The sequence below is a fragment of the Bubalus kerabau genome, chromosome 4 (genome assembly GCF_029407905.1).
Source record: "Bubalus kerabau isolate K-KA32 ecotype Philippines breed swamp buffalo chromosome 4, PCC_UOA_SB_1v2, whole genome shotgun sequence".
NCBI classification, from domain to species: domain Eukaryota; kingdom Metazoa; phylum Chordata; class Mammalia; order Artiodactyla; family Bovidae; genus Bubalus; species Bubalus kerabau.
The window spans coordinates 166,355,262-166,371,895 of NC_073627.1; the positions used below are offsets into that span (position 1 = coordinate 166,355,262).

Sequence of the window (16,634 nt, forward strand, 5' to 3'; positions counted from 1 at the left end):
GATGCAGATCAGCAGAAGCCCTGTGAGACCTGCCTGTCATCAGCTGTTCCTAAATGCTGCAGCCCTCTTGGGTGTCAACTCCTGATACAGCGCTCGGCAGCCTGGGGGCTGGAGCAGACCCGACAGTTTGCCTGGGAAGACCTCACAGTCAGAAATGAATTCCTTCTTTCAGCCACCTTACCACTTGTTTTCCCCTGTGGAGAAAATACTGAGGTGGAGTTGCTTAGATGTAGGCTTGAGGGTTGGATTAAACCAGTCAGAAAGCCCAGGCTCCAGATTTCATCAGATAGATGGAGCAGTCACCTAAAATTAGCCACACCTCCTAACCCAAGTGTGGGTTTCATGTTTATTTATGTTAAGTAGCTCTAAATTTCACCAAACCCGCCTTTCTCGGGTCAGTTTTGTGGGGCTGGTAGAGTAGAAAGAGTGGTTGTTGGGGCACATTTTTATTAATGGCAGAAGCTAGGCTTTTCATAACTATGATACTCATCTATAGTTTTCTATTTCAGTGTGTTTATAGTTAGAACTTCAGTGTAAGGGAAAATTGTACATTGCAACTCCTTTGTGAATTAAAGAATAGCCAGCAAGCAGTATAAGGACTTGGACTTCCAACATGGTTTAGGTCCATAGATTCCTAGACCTTTTACCTTTAGACCGCTGCTTGACTCTGTACCCCCCGGGTTGAATGCTGAGGTTGACGGATGCAAAGAATTTCTCTCAGAGGTTTGAACCCTGTGAAATGATGCTGGTGGGTTTTTAAGGGGCCAGCCTATTGCAGCACCGAGCTTTTATTTTGTAGCAGTCTGGAAGGATATAGGATCACCCATGGTGACCCTCGTCTGCGTCATTCCTGGCAGGCCTTGGCATGCTCCAGCAGATGAGTAAGGACGAGGGCAATTGGCAGGAGGACCTGCTGAGTTCATCTTGCTTCATATCTTAGGAACTGGCCTGACCTTGTTCCATCATCAGTGTTTGGGCACTTTGAGAAACACTGGACCCTCTTTGAAGGGTCCTGGAGATTGTGTTGGGAGCAGTGTGCTCTCATACTGGGAAGGAACATCTGACTCTAATGCAGAGATCCAGCAGAAGGGAACCCTTTGCTATCAGTGTTTGGAGGCCCCCGAAGACCTTGGCAGTGAGGGCCGTGATATGTAGTGGGAAGAACTTAGGCCACAGAGCCAGTGAGTAGCTGTGTGACCTTGAGTGAATGATTTAATCTCTGATCCTCAGCTTCCTGATCTAGAAAGAAAACTCATTTTGTAAGCTTTTTGTGGGGAATAAATAAGATCACCAGTGTCAGCCTCTACACAGCCTGATACATTGTGGGCACATAAAAAATACTAATTCCCTCTTCTCCCACCCTCGAGTCTCTATAGAACCCTGATTGTAGGTAGGGCAACTGTTGAACAGGAGTCAGAACACACTTGAATCCACATGAGATCCCTGTGAAGGGGCTCCTTGAAGCTTGTCCTGGTGGGACTGATAAACATTTAGCTTCTTGGCTTTAGGAGCCAAGCGGTATCTTTTATTACATGGTGATTTTTAAGAGCCAGGGTGCTCCTCAGTGAAACAGGACTCCAAAATCTGGTAAAGGGGAAGAAAAGGAACCTTAACCTCTGTTTGCACTATCTTGAGCATTCTATGTAATAGATTATTTATTAAATTCCTTCGATGAGGTTCTGGTGTTTTCGTTTTGACTGAGTCCCTGAAAAGAGAAACCTGACATTTCCTAAGAAGAGCACTGATGGGAGAGATATGGGTATCCAGAATTCAAAAGATGGCCCAACACGGGTGACTCTTACGGGCTTCTTTTCTTTGATCTCCAGCCTAGAGTGTCATTCCTTAGGTTGGTGCTCAAGGAAGCCTTGATGACTGTTTCCCAGGGAAAAGGCCTTACTTAGTTAAAATTTAGCTGTATCAATTTGGAAGGCCAACCACTGGTTTGTCTCATGGTCAGTTACTGAATGGAACCAGCCAGAAGCTGCAGAAGGGCTGGTGCAGGGTTTCATCTCTGTATGTCAGTGCCTTGCAGAGTGCCTGGCCAGATGGGTTGAGTTTGTTAACCAAGTCTAGCACTTTTCAAAAGGTTGTATTGCTCCTAAATGTCTTGTTCCCCAAACACATCTAGCTTTCTGAAAACAATCGTTTTCTCTTAGTTGCTTTTAAGCCGTGGTGGCTACTGAAAACCTCCTAGACATCCAGCATTCAATTTTAGTAAGCGGAGTTTTTTTAAATGGAGATTTGGCACTGACATTTTAATTGAAAAATGAGAATTAATATAAATGCTTAATCAAGGGAAACTGCCCAACTCTACGATCTGTATTAAATATGTTTTGGAAGTAAGAATGTGTAGATTGCAGTCTAGGTCAAAGAAGCCAAAGAGATTTTGATTGTTGGTAGTTTCTGAAGGCTGCTAATTTGAGCATGATGGTTTACTGGTAGGATCCTAAATGACTCTGCAGGCCATTGTAAAGTTAGATTTCATAGAGTTGAGCCTGAAACATTGGAGAGGAAACGTTCAAACTCGGGAGTACTCAATGATTCAAGGCCAATGGTTCTAGAGGAAATTCATTTGTTGTTTTATATGAAAAAAGAAGACAGATATTTTCCCAAGACTTTATTTGGCTTGTCAAGCCTAAGTGGATGGTGGCATATATTTCATGGAAGCTCAAGGAATATAGAAAAGTTATAGAGAGAAAAGATGAGCATGCAGTGTTTCCTATTGTTTAACAAATTGGAAGAATGAATCAGGGGAACCAGGATAGTAGTCATGCCCCTTGAAGATGGTCAAGCAGGTTCAGAAAACATGTTTCCTCACCTTTGTCTTTGGTTCCTGAACATTTCAGTAGAATGTTTAAACCACTGAAAGTCTAGGATGTGCAGAAGCCTTCTAGGTATGAGGTGACCTTGCACTATTAGAGAAACCCTTGGATCCTGTTAGTTCCAACCTCACTGAAGGACATATTCTGAAGAGCCAGCTCATTAAGCAAGCTTTTGAAGGGTGTGCGCTGCAGAGCAGTTTCCTGTTATTTGGTTAATGGTTGACCTAGTTCTATTGCCATATGCTTCCTGGAACGCATTCTAATATAAAGTATGTGTTAAAGCAAGACTAGGATAATAGCAGGAAAGTCAAAGCCTTTCTGAAGCAGAGACCCTGTGAATGTTGGCCCAGTGAAGGCAGAAGAGTGTATGAACAGAAAATGAAAAGACTTCTCTTCATGGTCTTATTTTCTGATTCTGATTTTAATCCTCCTGTTGCATCCCAGTCTATTCTCAGGAGTTGCATTTTCCCAGGGTACCTCATACAGAAGTCCTGCATCTGTGTCCTTAGTTATTTCCCATGCATGCGAGGCTAAGTTTGACGTTCAGGTACCCTGAGAAAAGTTATTGCTTAAAGGGAAGATGTGATTTGATGTGCCTAAGGACAGTTGATTTTATTCTTGTGTTCTTATTTCTGTTTCTGTATGGCCAGCAAGGGATTAGTCCATCTTTTGGTCTGAAATTTGGTTGGAATCCAGTCTAAGTCTGAGACTCCTTTGAATTTTTTTTTTTTTTTTTTCATTTTACCTGGACTCAGCAGCCTTGGTTGGTTCATTTAGATGGATAAGGGAGCCCACACAACCCCGGGGGCTGCTGAGCAAACTTTGCACCAGACACAGTGTTTGTTTTAACAGCTTCAGAATGTGAAGAATCTGTGGGTCTCATGTGCTGAGTGCTGGATATTTGGGTGGTGGTGGAGGCGACTGCTGTTCTCTTCGTTGCTCAGAAAGCAAATGTTTGAGGAACCACAAACGTGGGGAATCAGGTGGGAGGGGGTGGACAGGTCCTTTTAAATTTGTTTTTTGGTTTTTGAATCACCATTAATTGTATAGAGCGGTGATTCCTACAAACTGGGCTGATCTTCAGAATCATTTGGAGAACTTGGAAACAAAAAAGAAGATTATTAAAAATAAATTTTCAGTTTCTACCATTGGAGAGGGATTTAGTAGGTCTGGGGTGGGACCCCAGAACGTGTGTTCTTTGAAGTCAGGTTTAGGAACCACTGGTCTTGGAAATTGTTAGGTTGGCACGGAGGAGAGAAGCAGCCCCTGGTGCTTTCCTGTCTCACATGCAGGATGTAGGAAAAGGAAAAGAGATGCTGTCAGAACTTGGTATTTGTAGCTGCTGATAATTTGAGCTATAGAATAGGCTTTCGTCTTTCCTTCCCCAGGAATTAAGTACCTCCAGGGCACCTTAAGGGTACAGTATACCAAGTGCTTTAGGTTTGGAGAAATGTCATCTTAGTGGCAGGCCACTTACTATGCTTCACCACCGTTATCCCCCATCCCCCTTCCCCTCCCTCTGCCATGGAGGCCCATGTTAGCAGAATATCTGTCATTCATCAATTAAATTGGATGCAGTTTTTTTTCATATTAGTACCTTTGGCAGAAACAAACGGAGGTTACATTGTGCTGATTTCTATATACAAAGAGATTGCTGCTGAGCCATCCAATTAGCTGTGTGTGTGTGTGTATTCTGTTAACAATAAAGAGATGCACCTGTAGACCAAGGGTTTGCTCCATATGACTGCCTGCCTGTCCCGTTCCCTCTGATATTGGGCCATTTGTGGGTCACTGACCCATTTGTGAATCAGAATGACCTTGACTACAGGATCATCCTGATCTGGGGTCTAGTAATGTGCCTGATAAGTGATAGATCTTCAGTGCTTGGTTGGTGACGAATGAATGAATGACCCAGTTAAATAAACATTGTCCCCAACAGAGAAGAGGTAGCTTAGAGAGAAGATTCTGCTTCAAAGCAATGTGTTTGGTCAATGTAACCTTTTCAGGGTGTTTCTTCATTAATCTCAACAAAAAGGAAGATGCTCCTGTTGCAGAATTTGACTGATCACTTTGCCTGGCTTTTTCTCAAGAAGCCAATTATTTTTCTTTTTCAAAATTTTATTGGAGAGTAGTTGATTTACAATGTCGTGTTAATTTCTGCTGTACAGCAAAGTGATTCAAGTATACATATATGCATAGTCTTTTTCATATTCTTTTGCATCATGGCTTGTAACAGGCTATTGAATATAGTTCCCTGTGCTAAACAGTAGGACCTTATTGTTCAGGAAAATTATTTTTTTTCTTTATGGTGTTTGTCCCCCAAATAATCATCAACATTATGGCAGAAAATCCCCCACACATAAAAGAGTGGCTACAGAACAAATATTTTAAAGATGTTTGATGTTCTTTCTCCATTCTTCCTCTGAACTTTGAAGGTCTTCTTGTAGGGAGTGAGAAGTAGGTTGTTTTAGAAGCAGCAGAGAAGAAACAGTTGAGTAGAAAGAAGAAAGTTGAATGTCTCTTCTTGACGGTCATTTGTTAGGAACCGAGAACAGTGATCATGGCCTCAGAACTCATGGTCATGTCCTTGGCATGCTTAGAAGCTCCAAGAATGGAAGAGAGTCTCTTCAAAGTTATTTTGAGGAGTTGGACACTACCTACCAGGCTTCTAACGCTTACCCAAGTTAAGAGGTTGAAGTCCCTCCAAGGCTTTAAGTAGCAGCTGAACATGTGATCTTGTTAACCCCGAGATGTTGCTGAGCAGTGACTCAGATCACTGTGGCAAGCGATCCTGGCCCATTCCAGCTGCCCCAGCAGAAATCAGCATGAGGTCACCCTTCAGGCATATGGTACAGAGCTCATGCCCCCATCAGGACTTTAGAACCAAGACAACCTGAATTGGCTCTTCTGCACGAGGGACTGCTGTTGAGGACCGCTTGGTGCTTGGGACCCATCTGATTCCTCAGTGTTTCCAGTTCCTTCCTCCATCCCTGACCCTCTCCCCTCACACACACCACCTGAAGACACAGGGAAGATGCCAGACAGAGTCCTCACAGTGCTTTGCTCTTTGGATGTCTCCTCATCTAGATAGACGGAGGCTTGTGTTTGCCCCCGGAGAAGGTAAAGTATGTTCAAGGTTGCCTGACAAATGTGCGATGCCTGTTTGGAATCAGATAACAGCCTTGAACCGTTTGGCTTTTACTAAATACTAATCAACTCATACCCAAGGTGCTGGCATGTTGGTCTTCTCAGGAGAGATGACTCATGGAACGTCTTCGATTTTGTACAAAAGGCAGAATGAGGGGTGGGGTGGCAAGAAGGTAGCTGAGGTGGTTTACTCACCAGACCACCCTTGAAACTTCTCTGCCTTTTCATGATGACTCCAGTATGTTTGTGTAAATCTGAAATTATTTTGAAGCTTGAAACATCTTTCTGTTGAGCCGAGTAAATGTGTGCCTGTTTCGAAAGTTGATAATGACTCAAGGGTTTCCAGCTCTCAGGATTCAAGCCACTGCATGTTGGCAGTGACATTGGATCCCAGTTTTATAAATAAAATGCTGGGGTGCCGCCTGCAGGATCCAGACATAGTCTGTGAGCACATTCTAAATCTTGACCCATGGGTACACAGCAGGTGTCAACTACGAAAAACAGGAGGAGATAGGGTCCAAAAGGGAAAGGAGTTCCTGTCTTTCTGCCTTGAATGTCAAGTCACTGGTTATATTCAAAGGGACAACATCTCAGGCTAGAAGAGGCCCATGAAATCATCGTGGCCAACCCCGGTATTGTGCATTTCTGGAAAGGCTACGGTGATTTGTCCAAAGTCCACAATGTAAGGAGTTACTTAAGAAGCCTGAGATGGAATTTCAGTTTGCTGTCTAGACCATCTATGCATATTCCCCTACCATAGTGCTGGCAAAGAGCTTCCAGTTCTTGTGCCAATTTTAAACGATTGGTGGAGACCGCCTGGAGCCCCACTTGGAGGAGTCTGTGCCTTGTCTAGGCTTGTTGGGAAAGAGTGTGGAGATGAAGCAGAGAAGGAGAAGCCTGTAGGAGAGGGGAAATCCTTGGTGGGGGCACTTCCTCATAGTTGCAAGTATGTGTTTTAAAGTCACAGACTCACTCCCTCCCAAGTGCCTACTCTCTCAATTCATCCCACCCTCCCCTTTTCCCACTGTGTCCACAAGTCCTTTCTCTGTGTCTGTGACTGTGTCTCTATTCCTGCCCCGCAAATAGGTTCATCAGTCCGGTTTTTTTAGAGTCTATATCATACTTGTGTTCAGTCTTGCCTGACTCTTTGTGACCCCATGCACTGTAGCCCACCAGGCTCCTCTGTCCATGGAATTTTCCAGGCAGGAATATTAGAAATTCCTACTGCAGGGGATCTTCCAACCCAGGGGTAGAACCTGAGTGTGTTGTGTCTGTTGAATTGGCAGGTGGATTTTTTTTACCATCGCGCCACCAGAAAAGCCCCAGATTCCATATATCTGTGCATCAATGCTATCTTCTTCTTTGTTCTTACATGTTGTCCACAGTTTGCCTTTCATTGCCAACCTGCTGGAAGGGACCTCCCAGAACATCTACATTAAATCCCTTCCCTCTGCAGATGGTTCAGGAAGGTTGTAAACTTGTCCAGGGTCAAGCAGTTAAGTTGCAGAAGCCAGCCAAGCTAAGATCCCTGGGTCCTGACCATCATGGCACCAAGATATTACCTGATAGTCTCCCTACCTGTTAGATGAGATTTTGAAAGTAGATGGAACTTGGAGATCATTTATTTAATCTCATTTTATGCCAGAGAAATTGGATCCAAGATCGAGCACTTGCCCAATGTAACTAAGTTGTTGAGAAGCACAAAAACCCTCTAGATCTTGAGGAACAAAGCCAAACCCACAGTGTACACTTTGTTTCTCTCTCTTTCCTTTATTTTAATGAGAAACATGAACTGTTGATCACAGAATCCACCTGGGGCGTGATTGCCTTGCCTCATGTTAGAACCTGTAGATGTTATACCGATAGAATGACCAAACTGTCTTTAAAGAGGACTTTTAGAAGTTATTTTTCGGTAGTTGATGTAGTAAATTTGGAAGGAAAAACTTTGGTCATAAATTTTCTTGTGATGTGACCCCTCACGAGGTTTTAAATATAAGTTTAGAACCCTTTCTACTGCCAGCGATGAGCTGTCATTAGGACCAGTGGTAGGTATAAATGTGCCTGGGAATTTCAAGAGCATTGTGAGTTTGTGGCTGTCAAGCCCAGCTCTAGGCAGGCAGGGGAGTGGTGGTGTATAGATGCAGCTTTGTTTATCTGCAGGGTGTGGATCATTGACTACCAGAACTCTGCCATCGTTTTCCTGTGTATGAACAAAGTGTGATAATACTTTGCCCGGAACCGGGTCAGCATTTGGCAGGGAGGGAGCTCTGTTTCACAGGCAGAGCAATCTGTTAACGTGTAATTTGAGATCACCGCTATTGATAACAGCATAGTAAGGGCTCTGTGATTTCTCATGCAGGTGCCTCCGTTGGCCCCTCTTGGCTGGTCTGGAAAACAGAATTGAGGCTTTCCTGTATTTTAGCATCTTCAGCGGCCAGTAGCTCCTCTTAAGCAATGCCGCTGCCGGCTGTTCCCATTGGCCATCTCACATGTATACCTGTTCCTACCATGTTAGCCAGTGAATAGGAAAAGTCATCCAGATCTTGGTATTCAAAAGAATGTTGACTTCAGACCTTTTGGCAAGTAGGTGAGGTAGCCCACCTTGGTGCTTTTGCCCTCCGCTGGAACATTTCCTTTAGAAACATTGCTGCTTTTAGAATCATCAATAAAAAAACGTTTCTTTAGCTCCTTCTGGAACAGCCATCTAACCTTGAGCCTTTGTTTTGGAAGATAATGGTCTAATTTCTGCACAAACCGGGGAAACAAACCACTCTTAAATTTCTTTTCCTCCCAGTCGGTTGTTTCAGCAAAATGATCCCCTTTCACTTTAACAAAAAGATTCCCTTTCTAGTTTAAAATATTCCGGATATGCTTTAACTTGCCTTGGGGTCATAGCACTTGTCTTCCAGGACTGATGAGTCTTGTCAGTTGCCCCAGGGTGAGAACTTTAATAAGCAAATTGCACACACCTGGTTTTCCAAAATATTGGCCTAATGGGGCACCTAGGTGGAAGTCAGTACTTCCCCTCCCTCCATACACACCCTTCCTCTGCACCCCCTTTAAAAGAGAGGGCTCAGAAATTGAGCCTCCCTGCCATTTGTCTTACAAAACTTGCCTGTCTCTTTGCTCCCCTGTTGGGATTGTTAACAAGCTCAGGTTGCTGCCATCCCCGCTGCTGTCTTTTGGATTTGAAAGTCATGCCCATGGTGGGATATGGGATATGGAGCGGACAGTCTAGTTAAAAGGGAACAGAGCTGCTGAGCGCTTCTTTGTCAGGTTGCGCAGCCCCTGCCCTGCTCTTTGATTTGGGGTTGCCCTTGGTGCTAGCATAGTCTTTCCTGGCTCAGACTCTTGGTTCGTTGAAGAAAGAAAGCCTGGTAACCTGGCTTTGAAGGCTAGACACCAGACTTACTTGTATTTTACTCATTCATTTTGTCATTCATTCAAGCATTTACTGAACGTTTGTGCTAAACATTGGAGATGGACAGAAAGACCAGCTCCTGTCTTCTAGAAGCTCATAATCTAGTGTTTCTATCTCCCATAGTCAGCAGGTGTAACGCATGGCCACACCTCGTAGGGTGCACCGTCATGAATTTTCTTGGGCTTCTGTGCTCTCTCTACTTGCTGAAGATCAGCCCCCTCAATAAAGAGATTGGATGTCTTTCTTGTGATCTATTCTTGCAGATATGTCAGGACAGCCAGGTGATCAGAATGCAGGATCAGTTTCTTAAGAAGCTGCACGTGGCATTGATGTAGAGGTATATCCATACCAGTGAATGGACATCACCCTCCCCTTGAATGCTTTATGCTCTAGACTGATTTCTGCATTGACTGTGTTCCTTCTGCCTTCTTCTAATATGCCTATAGGATTCTTTGTTGTGGTTAAGTTGCTGAGTCGTGTCTGAATCTTTTGCCCCCCCATGGACTGTAGCCCACCAGTAGTCTTAGGCTAGGCTCTTTCTGTAGAGGGCAACCTCTGTACGTGTCATTGCTTGACATTCTGCTAAAAGTTGATAAAAATCTAGTGACGGCATGCAGTTCTTTAGGCAATTAAAACCACAAATACGGCTTCCCTGGCTCTGAGTGGGCTGTGGATGACCTTCTTCTTCAAGTTTGTTGTCAGTCTGTGTTCAAGCCTTATTTGCATGTATGTACCTCAGAAATTCCAGTCATCACCCCAGCAACCCCTGAAGTACCTCTTTCAGGAACAGTGGAGATTTTTCTGGTTTCTTGCTTTGGAGGAGTTTCCCAAACATCTTTAGGAAAATTTGTTCATCTACTTCTAGAGTCCCTTTTCAGGCATATAAAAACCTAGCACACTCTATAGCACATGAAACAGTTCAGTTAAATAATCTATATCTATATTCCACAGTTCTCTGTGCCCACAACCACAATGGGTATTCATTGTTTTATTATGTGATTAGGCTAAACACTGTTTGTAATGAGAAATAGTCGAGACTCACGGGGCTACATTTTGGCTTACCTTCATTGTATGGGTGAGTGTCTCAGGCTAGCCCAATGTGTCCAGGTCAGAGGGCATGTGCTTTGCTATGGAATTCCAGAGGTCACTCTCTGCCTTTGTCTTCGACACCAAAGCTCATGTCACTTGCATCATGCTGTGACATGAAACAATATTGCATCGTAGGGAGTGCATAATGGGGCTGTGTTGTCCAATTATCATGAGATTACCAAATACTTTTGCCTGGAAACTTGCCAGCAAGAGTGAACAGAGAGATGCCCCAAGCCACTTTCTCATCTTTATTCCTGAAGACTAAATGGCATTCCTAATATCCTCTGTACCTTTCTAGTTAAGTAAAAGGATGAGGCCTTTTTTTTTTTTTTTGGGAGGAGGGGCACAAAGAATGTGGCTAGCGCAGGAAATCAAGATTTTTTTTTTAAGCTAATTTGATGAGAATTAGTTTAAAAAGTCAAAAGGGTGGGGCAGAGAATACACTGGCTCGAAAAAGGAGATGATGGATTTCTAGGAAATGGGAGATGGAGATAATTACCATATTGAAGAAAAGTTCTTGCTGGAATAAGAGTACTGAAGAAGTAACAAAAAGAGGCAAAAGAAAGCATTTTTTTTCTAGCACACAAGCTATGAAGCCCATTCTTTTTGGTACTGGAAATTCTGACATTTCTTGACTTCTCCCACTTTCTTGATTTTTTAATTCCAACAATGAATTCCCAAATCATCTTTCTTCATCTCTGTGTTTTCATCCCCCCTGAGTTATCTGTGTCCTTGGAAAGTTTAAAAACAAGTGGTATTTTCTTTTTTCTTTCTCTTTTCTCTTGGCGGACACACACAATGGGCTGCCTTTCCCCTTCTCTGTGTAAAGAATGGAAACAGAGTCAGCCGCCAGAGGAGCTCCATACGGATTGACATTCCTTGCTTCTGCTTTTGAAGTTAAGATGGTCACGAGAGAGAAAAATATTTTCGGTTCCAAGCCTAAGAAAAGGACATTCCTTTCCGTCTTGGCACTCTTGTTTTCATGGTGTTGATTTCTCTGCGAATCATCTTTGGTCCCGTTAATACATCACATCTGAAAATGAAATCACTTGTGTAAGTTCTTTTCCTCACCACACCCTTGATTATAGACAAGGTGATGTTTTCTTAGATTTATCTGAAGTTGCTTAAGATATATTTTCCTGGCATTTTTTTTTTTAAATCCTGGATCAGTTCCCATTGTTGATCAAGCACATTCAGAGTTTTCCAGAGCCCTGAGAGACCCATCCGTGAATTTTGTTCTGTTAAACAAGGAAGAAAAAGGGGGGAAAAAAGTTTCATTTTCACCTTGCTGTAGAGAAGGGAATCTCAGAGGAATCATTTTCCTTTCAGGAAGATTGGGGTTTGTAGGTTAAATTCCACATTACACAAATTCCCTGGTGACAAAGAAGCCATGCAGTCAACAGTCTTTCTTCAAAATGCATTTCTCAGTTGAAAGAGGAGGGGATTCCATTTGAAGCTGTTGATTAAGACATGAAGATAAGGTCTGAAATTGGTGTTGGCCCAAGGTCATTGGTAGAACGAATGGACCATTTGAAAATTATTAGCAGCTGGTTTAATAGACTTGTAATAACTACAGCTGTGTGAGAAAATCCATGCACAAGATATTTGGAATGTCCCCTTTGAGGTCCTTTCCTATTGTTCTAGAATGATCCTGGCATCCATTTAACAAAAGCACAGCTTCAATAGAAGATTAAGTAGCTTTATGCATGAGCATGTAATACAGGCTTTATTTGGTTTAGATTTTGGACCATCTTTGTTTTTTTTTTAATTTTAACTTAGAAAAAAATTCTGGCATCATTAAGCCTCTCACACAACCCCATATATCCCTGTGTCCCACATACTAAACCATGACTTCAGAGGTTCACAACATTTGAGAATTTTAATGGCTTGTCAGAGGAGTTCTCTTCCTTTTTACCTAACATTTTTTATTAAAAATATTTAATTTGTATCATAGGATTTATGGCGTTTAATTTGCCAAACTCCGAGGCAATGAAGAAGACACCTGAAGAGATGCTATACTTTCTACAACCCTTTTCTTAAAACACAGTGTTGATTTCTGCTTTTATACAGCCTAATAGATCTTGACCTTTGTAGCTAGAGGCAGGTGCACACACATGCATTCATGTATGTGTGCCTATATAAAAATTTGGTCTGCAGAGAAATAACACCTGTTTCCTCCCTGTGTCATCTGTACCTTGCTAACCCAGAGACTTGACAGGGAAGAGAAATACAGAGAGCATTCCACCGGCTTAGGAATTCCACAGCCATGAGTCACCCTGGCCTCAGGCTTCTTGCCTCTTTGCCTCATCCTATTCTTGCTTTCAGAGTCAGAGGTCTGGATCTCCAGTTCTTAACTCTGGAACTGGGAAAAGAGGTAGAAGATGATACAGCTGACATATGGCTATTCTTTATCTTAGAACAAATTTCCAAAATATGCGACCAAGGCAGTAAAGTGTGGAAGTCAAGTTCATCTCGCCTTGTGTGTTGATCTGCTGAACTCTTCATCAATGAGGCAGGGCTTTCAGTACACACTACATACATTTGTTCTCCACCACAACGCTATGAAGCACATGTGCTCTCTTACCCACAAAGGTCAAGTGACTTCCCCAAAGTCACAGTTGGTGGAAAGCCAGGACAAAGTCCCAAACCTTGCCTTCTGACCAGTCCTTTCCAGGACACCATGCATGACTCACCCATGAATGACAAATGCTTTGTAGGCTTTTAAAGGAAGTTGAGGATATTCAGGAGACATCCTCTAACCTTGTGAGAATGTATCATTGTGGAAGGAAATTGCCATGCTCTTCATAGAATAGTCCTTCTTGGAGCCAGTGACTCTGATGGCTTGCTGTGGCTTATGTGGAATGGATTTTGGTGATGATTAAAGACACAGTAAAGATTTGATAAGACAGTAGATGCCCACTGAAATAGTAAACAGTCCTGTCATAATGGTTTCCCTTAGCCTTCACTCAGAAGAGATGCACCCTAATTCATTCCCAAATTAATGTGTTTTGTTAGGCTCTGATGGAGGAGGGGAAGGGAAATGTAAGTAGTACTCAAGAGAGGGCAGGCCCTATCATTTCTAAGGGCCAGATGACCCACTCTGTTGTCTAGTCTTCCCCATTATTATTCAGTAGATCCTATTTAGCAGATGAGAAAACGGATGCTCGGAGAGGTTAAGTAATTGTCACGTGGTCACATCTGTGTTAGGTGTCAATGCAGGGTTATGAACGCAGGTCAGCTGTGCTCTTGCCCTTGGGCAGTACTGGTACAGACCTCTCTGAGATTGCTGAAAAACATGGTTCTGGTGTTTCTGGAGGACCAAGAAGTCCTTGAAAATAATGGCTAAGAATTACTGGTGACAGACTACGTGCCCAAGTAGTTTTTATATATTACCTCACTTGATCCTCATTTGATACTATAATTCTGTGAATAGTACTATCTTTTTTAAAACATTTCTTTTTGCAGGTGAAGAAACGGAGGCATAGAGGGGGTATACAATTTACTAAGACCAGACAATAAGTAAGTGGGTACAAACCCAGGCAAATATGCTCTGACCCCATGCTGTTAACTGCCATGCTGGATGCTGCTGGGCAGGCCATCTGCCAGGTTCAAAACAGTCCTTGTTGGCCCAAGGTGTTTTTCAGCTGGATCAGCGCTGGGGTTGGTGCATTACAAAACCAGCTTGACTTTATAGGTAGAGAGAGTGTGCTTTAAGGCAGATCTTTGTATCTCTGTTCTTATAGAAGATGTCAAGATGTTATTTCGGTAATCCATAAAACTTAATGTGACAGACTCTCCTTGAATGGAAGAGATCCCTAACTGGTTAGTCTTGAGGCAAATGTAAAGATATTGTAGGGCTGTAGGTCAAGGAAGTGGTGTGATTAGATTAGCATTTAAAAATCTTTTACTCCAGATGTTCAGCTGCAGTAGAGGCTACCTCAAGGTGAATTACAGTGAAAACTCAATTGAATAAGTGCTTTGTTTTTGGACCCCCCCATTGTCCAATACAGTAGCCCTGAGCTATTTTGAGCATTTGAAATGTGCCTGGTCTGAATGGAGATGGTGCTATAAGTCTCAAATAGACTAAATTTTTGAGACTTAATGGAAGAAAAATGTAAAATATCTCATGAATGTGTTTTTGTTATATGTTGAAATAATACTTTTGGATATATTAGGCTAAATAGACCATATTACTGAAACTAATGACACCTGTTCCTAGCTGTCAAAAAATTTAAAATTTCTCTATCTGTGGCTTGCATTTCTTTCTTTCTGACAGTGCTAGTCTAGGTAATTTCCTTGCTATCTTGGAAAATACATGCAAATGCCATTATCATATGTTGATGGAAGTATTATAGCTTGATGGAGTATCTCTGAGTACCATCCAGTGAAGTATTCCACCCTAAAGACTGTTGCTTCTTAAAGTTCTTGGATAATAGTCTACACCTTCATTGGCACTGTTCTTTTTAAAAATGCAGTTAAAAAATACAATTTTTCATCAATCATTGAAGAACTAACTCTTCTTGACAGTGTTGAATAAAAATCAACTTGGACCACATCTTGACAGTTACTTGCTGTGTCAGAAAGTGTTGACCAGGTGGTTAGATCAGCCCTCAGAGCATTAGCTCTTGTCATCTCTCCCTTCTAAATACTGTGTAGGTTTTACCACCTCCTCCTCACCTCCAGGACATCTTCCTGGCCAGTCCTACTTTGTCTCATCCCTGGACCATCTCAGCAGCTGCTTTAGCAGCGTGTGTCTCTTCCTGCCCTCCTCGCTCCCCTAGAAGTCCTTCTTATTGCTGCCAAAATCATCTTGAGAGGATGTAGCTTTCATTATATCACATTCCCCTGATTAAGGATGGTAAGAGTTCCCTGATGCTCTCCCATTGAAGGGAGGGAGGGAGGGAGGGGCCTGACATTTGAGACGCCATCGACATTATCTTATTTCATCCCTATGAGATGGATATTTTTAGTTCCATTATACAGGTGAGGAAGCAGTTGAATATCTAGCCTGAGGTCAGGTGGTGGGCAGTAAAGCTAGATCCTAACTTCTAGGGCGAGATCCTTTTATCTCTCTTCGCTCATACCTGGGCGAGTTCTACTGACCCAGCTGGCTGCTTAGCTTTCAAGAACATTCATTATCAAACCCATGGACCCACTGTGTCCTTTGCTTTCCCAGCTGTTCTCTTCATCTTTGTACTTGGAAACTGTGCCGTAACAATCCACGGTTCATTATCAAGTGTTTAGAATTCTTTATTCTCTACTTTCTTTTCTGTTAGTCTTGTCCCAACTCTATTTTAACTTCCATGAGAAGGAGCATGGCTCACACCTACCTTTTGTCTCCCCATATAGTGCCTTTCATACCCCCGACCATGTTTCTTTGTTCCCCCAGGTCTAGAACCATACTAGCCATCTAGGAGGCACTCAAGTGTTCAATAAATGTTTGATGCTGGCACATGGTAGCTGGTCAATAAATGTGTTTTGGACTCAGTTGAAAATGATTTTTCTTTTAAATGAGGGCAGAGAGCTCCAGGTCAACGACTCCATTTTCACCCGCCTAGATGTGTGATGTAATGGTCTTGGCAATGAGAAGATACTTCTAAGCCAGACTTTACCTCATGGAGTCTCAGATTTCTCACCTTATCTCAGTTGTGGGATGAAGTGGTCATGACTGGTGTCCCATGTGTCTCCAGGGGGCTAATGGATTATGTTGCCTCTAATATTTCCTGCAGGGACATTTAAGATGTACCTGTTTTGAAGTATAAGATAAAGGGTGCAGTCCCTGGTGAACAGTCTTTGTCTTTCTTGGGCCGCATAGAACAAAACTGAACATTAGATGGAATGGTTTGTTAACTGGGTTCGCTGATTGATTAAAGTTTGTGTTCCAGCCGAACCTTGCTTTCTCAAGTGGTATGGGATGCACCTGCTCCCGTGTGAAATTCCTGTAGAGAGCTAGCAAAGCATTGCCATTGGGCCCATCTGCTAATAGGCAGTTAGTGTTCTGTGGTCAGTCTTGGCTGTGCTGCTTTTGTTAACATGCCCACATTATTATGTGGACACATATTAAGTATTTACACACCAAAGTGATCACACACCCACATGTTCCCTAATATGTGGGCTGACTTGTTGGACCTGGGGATTTTTTTTTTAAGGGGAAC

General features: G+C 42.8%; 1 protein-coding gene across 5 annotated transcripts in view; it reads left to right on the forward strand.

The window, feature by feature from the left end:
• The window catches only part of ZNF462 (zinc finger protein 462), a 153,775-nt gene that overhangs the window by 17,410 nt on the left and 119,731 nt on the right, over positions 1–16,634 (forward strand). Inside the window, exon 1 of one of the 5 annotated variants that reach the window (XM_055579236.1) lies at positions 5,606–5,942. The exons of the other annotated variants lie outside the window; for them this stretch is intronic. The gene's annotated coding sequence lies outside the window, so the exon portion shown is untranslated. Of the gene's footprint in view, positions 1–5,605; positions 5,943–16,634 lie in introns of those variants that run through there. 5 annotated transcript variants of the gene reach the window in all.